Consider the following 7,346-nt stretch of genomic DNA (forward strand, 5'->3'; position numbering starts at 1 on the left):
TGTTATTAACCAGCACAATCACCACTCTTCTACGTTTAAGTTGATCGACACATACGGTTGTTTTCGGGGTGTATGTGAAGCTAGCACCTTTTGAGAAATAATGAACCACACAATTGAATGCGTTGGAGATTAAGTGCCCACATATCTGCATGCTCATCCAATGATCCCTTGTGGTTGGACTGCCCCCGTGGAGACGGATTTGATACCTAACAAACTGCACATTAAGAGTAGCATCCCCATTGGACACCATTGTCTTGTAAAATTCCGGTTTCTCCTTTAGCTTTATCAACAACCTTTACCGGATATAAGTGATTTGATTATCATTATATAGCTTGGAACCTTGAGTGAAAGGCTGTATATGTTGTACTACAACGTGGAAACTGCAATTACCATCCGAAGGGACGTCATCGGTGGATATGACGTACGTCCTAATGTAAGGAGGTAGCTCTTACAAGTACCTTTTATCAACAAAAGGTGGTGTATCATCAATTGGTCGACTCATTTCTTGGATGCGGCATGTTGGAGACTTAAGCTTCACGTCTCGTTGAGTTGGTTGTCTAGGTTCCGACTGAGTAGGTGGGGTTGGTTGTGAGTGTAACATCGGTCCTTTTTTCTTCGTATCTTGTTCACTTGTTTCGCCCTTTTCAATAATATTCCTACCCCTTTTCTTAGTATATTCTTGGTACTTCGTCGCGGTATGCTCATGCCTCGAAGGATCTCTAGTAAAAGGGTTCATTTCACTTTTCCTCTTAGCCAACATCTTTGCATATTCTCTTACTTGTTTTTTTTTGTTTATTTGGTATTTGGCCTACCTTTGCCCTGGACTTTTTTCGGTTCTTGGACATTCTCCGAAGTGTGCGGATAAACGATTGGCCGCATGTCATCCCAAAAGATTTTCCTTTCCAGTTTTTTCATGTTCCGGTACATCTCGATAAAAATTGTTCCAATTCCATTATCCCCAAACTCTTCTCCAACATCGCCCTTTAGAGGAGGGACAAAACTTAATTCTTGCCAGTATGGATCTATATCCCTTAAATGGATTATGCCATGTTGGCAGGCCTCAAAGATGGGTATAAAAATGAAGCGAAATGAAACGCGGGCCTACAGTAATACCGCAAGTGCACGGTCGTCAGTTGTAGCTCGTGCAAGTACGGGTCGATCCACACAGATTGGGAGTGTTTTGTAGTGTTTAGCTATTTGGGCTCTAAATTGCTATTGGGCTCTAAATTTGCTTTGGGCTTAGTGGGTTTGTTTGTAAAGATGAAGTGCTTTAGGCCTTGGGCCTTTGAATTGAACTGAGCCTTGGACTCAGTTGGTCTTAAAATGAATTGAACTGGGCTTGATAATGAACAGTTCACTTGTGAACTGGGCTTGGTTTCAGTAAACTGAACTTGGGCTCAGTGTTGAAGTGAGCTTTGGGCTCAGTTGGCTTGTATGAGGATATGGGCTTGACAGTGACAGGCCTTAGGCGTTAACCTGAATTGTAGTCTTTGCTGAGCCAAGCTCAGTTGCAGCAGCAGCAGTGGGAAGAGGAAGGAAAGCAATGCAGCAGTGCAAGGCAAGTGGAAGAAAACAGCAGCAGCAACAGGGTTGCAGCAGCAGGGGAAGCAACAGCAGCAGTAGCACAAGCAGTGGAGGGGAGGCAGCAAGCCAAGGGAAGAAAACAGGGCAAAACAAGGCAATATAGCAAAGAAGAGATGGCAGTGAAGAAAACAGTGTGAACAAGATAATGAGTAACAAAACAGTGAACAAAAACAAAACAAAATGGAACAGAGTGAAAGTGACACAAAGGCAATTAGCCTAAGGCAGTTAACAGGAAATAATGGAAGGTGACAGACAGCACAAAAGCAAGGGAAACTACAAGCAATGAACAATGGAACCAAGGCCTAAGCCAAGGGCAGGGAAGATGGTGAAACTAACAGTGATAACAATGCAAGTAGTAGCAGTGGCTCTAGGCATACAAATGGAATGGAAAGGGAATTAGCTTGCTATGAGCACTAAGTTCTCCCATTGCTCAATCAAAACAATGCATCCTAAGCATACAATTAGAGTGGGAAGAAAACCAGTTTGCTCACAGTCACTAGTGAGCACTAGTTTCTCCCCACTGCTCAATCAAAACAATGCTTCAAAGCTTCTAGCCTAACATTCCATCACTTCTTGACAATGAATTGAAACAAAAGTTGAGCATTTAAACTAACAAAGGCACATTAAACAGAGTTAACACTAACAGGATTATCATTAACAGGGGACAAACAGGAACAATGAACAAAATTAACCTAAACAAGATACTAACATAACATTTGCAAAAAAAAATCAAAACAATTAAAATTAAACTGACATAATCATATAACATGAAATTAAAATTAAACATTTCTGAAAATTAAATTGATTCTAAAAGAACTTCATTGAAACTTAAAGCAAACAGAAATAACAAGAAACAATTGAGAATTAAAATTAAAATTAAACTAAACCCTAATTTTACTGAGATAGAAATTGAAGAAACTAGAACTGAAATTAAACCTTAACAGAACTAAGTTCTGGACACTGGCTAGCCCAGCATACCTTTCTACACCACACCCATTCTCTATTTATAGTTACAAGCTTCAATTTCCCTAAATACCTAATTCCCCCAAAATTAGGGTTTGTTCTTCCCCAAATTACACAAAATAGAAATTAGGTTGTCTCAATTACCTAATCCATCGTGATAGTCGCAACCCATGATGCCAAATTCTCTTTCTCTACCTCTCCATAGCCTTGTTGTCCTCGATTGATGACATACAATCACTCTCACCAATTCCACACGTCACTGAGGTCGTGTGATGTTGATGAAGGGATTGAAAATCATCATGGATAGTTGGTGGTGAAGGTGGGTTGCGTTTGTAAGGTGATTTGGTGGCGACAGGGAGTGGTGGTGGTGATGGAGTTGGTGGTGAAGGTGATGGTGGTTCTGCAGAGGGAGGTGAGGGAGGAGAGATCGATATGGGTTAGGGTAGGGAGCTGTTTGGCTAGGTCATAGGGTTCGAGTATTAGTGTGTTAGGCGGGTGTATCAAGATGGGTATACCGCGAGCTGAAGCCGCTGGATATGGAGATGGTAGGTGGATCGGACGGCTAAGAAAGAAGCAGCTTGTAGAGACCGTAGGATGTAAAATACAACGAAGTCTACGGTGCGAGATTAGCTTAGGTGTTGTAGTGTTGAGCGGAATCATCGGGATTTGATGCACATGCATAGGAGCGACCGTAGGATTCAACTGCAATCTAATCTGATGGCTTGGAATTTAGGCACTATGGTGTTTTGCAGGAGCTTCAGATTTTGATGCGCGATGAAGGAGCGACCATCGGATGATGAGATGGATCCAATCCGACGGCTGAAGATGGAGGCGGTTTTGGTTATAGAAAATGGGTTTGGGTAAGGGTTTTGGGCCTTGGGTATGCCAAGCCCATATCTTCTTTAAGAACAATTCTTCCTTCTTGAGCCCATTCCTAGCTTTTTGGACGTGCGCTCCATTCTTTGCGGCTTCCTTGCGTAATTTCTTCCGGCTTCTCACTACTCTTCAGCTCTTTTCCGCTCCGCAAGTTATCCAGACTTTATTTATTACCTAAAAATGCAAAATTAAGTAAGAAAAATATTTATTCTTGAAAACAATGAAAATACAGAATATGGGATAAAATGTAGAATTACTGCACAAAAGATGAGTTAAAATGCCAACAAAAAGGGATAAATATATACATTATTTGGCACTCATCACATGTTCATAGTTAACTATCATATGGCGACAAGGGAGTCTCATAGACTTCATCCTTTTGCAATCACACACCTTGTCCGGCTTGGTTCCACATATGTCAATCAAATTCACCTCTACCATTAACCTCTTAGTGCAATCATGTGAAACATTATAATTGAGTCCCTTGAACAACCTAAGGTCCTCTATTATCTTGATGTTACCATCCTTTTGTACAATCTTTTTTTACTTCATGATGCAGCTTTTTTGAAACTTCTCTTTAATTCTATCAATATCACGTTTGAAGTAAGTTTACATTGCGTTAAACACAATCACAAAATTATTGACACTTCCAAAAATTCTTCTTCAACCGGTGGTGAGCCGATTCTACCAAACTTGTCGCTAGATTCCCAAAGTGTTTATAATGGTTGGTAAATACATAAACTAACCGCTCCTTGTGGGATTCCAACCATTGCTCAACCACATGCGTTACAATATCCTCGGGATATTCGGGTCTAGACCAATGTTCCTTAAATGCGGCAAGATTTAAATTATACCCTTCTTCGATGAGAGACCAATTCAATGACTCCCATTCACCGGAGAAAGCAACCCATTTAGCGTGATTTATAATGTAATGTTTATCGAATTCCTCTTTTTCATCCGCTTGTTGATGTTCCGCTATCTTATGAATCTATTCAAATGCTTTCCTCTTTGGTGGACAAAGTTGAGGCTTGCACCGATTCATCACATTACACCATAAATGGAACGTACAAAGCATATTATGTGCTAATGGGAACACTCTCTCTATTGTGTTCATTAATGCTACTTCATTGTCCATCACTATAACCCCGGGGATATCATCATCTCGATAGATGGCCTTCAATTGTTTTAGCGCCCAAGTGTAACTTGGTTCTTGCTCATCGATTAGAAAACAAAAGGTAATGGTAAACGGTGACTTCGTCGACGTACGACCGACAATGTTCAACAATGGCATCTCGTATTTTTTAGTCTTGTAAGTCCAATCCATTATGAGAACTTCATGTAAGCTTTGAGACAATTGAACAATCTTCGAATGCGCAATGAAGAGGTGCGTTATTTCTTCTTCCGGACCTACCTTCTTTTGAACCGCGTAGCCTCTCTCTTGAGCCAAAAAAAAAAAAAACAATTGTTGCATCACTTTTCTATCCTTCCATTCAGTCCTTTTAATTGTCTCAATTGTATTGTAAATGGTGGACAACGATGATACTTTATCCTTGTTATCATCCTTTAGTAAGCGAAGCATGTTAAGTGGTGAAATACTCATTCTCCTATACTTAGCTATTTTCTCCATTTCTTGAGGAGTGAGCCTTGCGGCCATTGAATGTCCTTCAATATCTTCCGGACGAGGGTGGTTATGATGACCTTCCACCTTATCCATAGATAGAACCAATCCATCCCTTTTCTTGCACTTGATAAATACTAGCTTGAACGGACATTTAATTTTCTTTGAACACATTGTGATCTTCCTCGTCCTATTTCCTTTATACACATAACCCTTCCTATTGTGACTAGCATTCGGATCTCTACTTTTCTCACAAACCATTTAAAAACGAGTTTTGCTTTCTTTTCCATTCAAAACTAATAGGACCATGGCTCTCTTGGCATGCTCTCTAGCCAAATTCTTCAGATCAATAGGTTCATCGAATACCAAATCATTGACATAGTGATGGGATGTATCTTCGAGCAACATACCAACCGGAGAAGGTTGATCATCCATTGGTATAGGTTGGCATTCAATCTACAATAAATGGAACAACATCAATTGCAATCACAAAAAGTTCGGTAACATGAAAATTTTATCGTGATAACCGAACAATAAGTTCGGTTGGTGGGTTTATTCCACATGTAACCGAACACTCAAGATGTACCTAAATAAATTGTTAAGTTCAAAGGTTGGTTACCTACCGTTTTATACTAGGTAACCGAATATTGCGCTGTAACTTTGGTTTTTTTTTATCGGAGAGTTGTTAGATACGATGTTGGATAAAAGTTGGCGAACCAAGCGAACTTCTTACACTTGGAATAATTTTTTTAACGTAAATTTCGATTGGATAGTTGGTTGGTATGAACTTTGCGAACTAACCGAACTATGTACAGTTGGTAAAATTTTATTTTCACGTAAAGTTCGGTTAGTTATTGTTTGCAAAGCAACCGAACCTCTAGACCCTAAAGTCCGGTTACATTGCGGGAAAACAGACCATTACACTGTACGACCAAAACCTCCATTAAAAAACGATTTCGGTAACTTGCGTGTTTGGAAAACGTAACCGAACTACACTTTCAGGTATGTTCGATTACATGTTCTTGACATATGGTAACCGAACTGGCCCAAATCTACATAAAAAAATTCATTTTTTTTGAAAGTTTTGATCAATTAAACCAACATTATCTAAGTTTGAAGCATACCTGATAACCCAAATGCTCTTCCTCCGGTTGTGGTTGGTAAAATCCATCGTTTTCATTTGAGATTGAGTTTGGGGAAGAATACAATCACCATCTAAGAAATAACTCATATCCCGATCATTGTGAAGATTAAAAAATATTCTAGGAGAGGAATGAGATGAAGATTCAGATGTTCTATCATCAATTAAATCATTACTTGAATACTCAAGATTAGTGAACTAAAAAAAATTATTTTCCATGTTTTTCTTCTTCATCTTCTCTAACTTTACTCTCTCAATAATTCTACTTCTTTTTTTAAAATCTAATTTTTTAATCTCAAATATTTATTAAAAATCATTTCACAAATCACACTAACTAATCATTACCCAAAAATAAGACGGAGGGTAATGTAGGTATTATAATAAATATCTAGATAAGGGGTGACCTAGATTTACTTCTAATGTCTTACCCAAAATAAAAGAATGGTCCCCCAAAAAAGGTTGGTCCCCAAAAAATGATTCCGAATTATAGACACTAGTAGGTTCGTAATGAATCCTCATTTGGGGCATACATGAAAATTTTGGGGCATACAAACTTATTATGCCATCCAATGCAAGATGATACGGGGTGTTCTAGTGATACTTAAGTTACTATAACACCCTTATAAGGTTTAAATTATATTATTACCCTTTCACTAAATTAAATTCCAACCCTAAAATTTTCCCACTAACTAACCATCCACTAATTAACAACCCTCCATTAATTAACCGTTACCCTTTAATTAACCGTTACTTAAAAATTTAAAACTTTTAAAAACCAAAAAACCTTCTCTCTCCCTATTCTTCTCCAAAAACAGCAACCAAATTCTTAAATTTGATGTTTCGATTAAGCTCTCGATTAAACCCATATATGGCACCTCGTTATAAGCGACGTGCTAGAGGTGGGGCGCCGAATTATGGTGTTGCTTCTGTAGCATCTCAATCTAGGGTTTTTGGAAAAGATGGGGATGAAGAGGATAGTGGATTAATTGGTGTTGGAGAGCAAGAAATATACCATGTTCCATAAAATTGCACATAGAAAGGTATTTCCCACAAACCCATTGCTTGCTTTTTCGTATTTCATTGGTTTCATGACATGTAATCGATGATCCCTCGCGTTTTTGGTAGTTACATAGTAGTGTTCGGCTGATATTTATCATCGAACTT

The sequence above is a fragment of the Papaver somniferum genome, unplaced genomic scaffold (assembly GCF_003573695.1).
Source record: "Papaver somniferum cultivar HN1 unplaced genomic scaffold, ASM357369v1 unplaced-scaffold_112, whole genome shotgun sequence".
NCBI classification, from domain to species: Eukaryota; Viridiplantae; Streptophyta; class Magnoliopsida; order Ranunculales; family Papaveraceae; genus Papaver; species Papaver somniferum.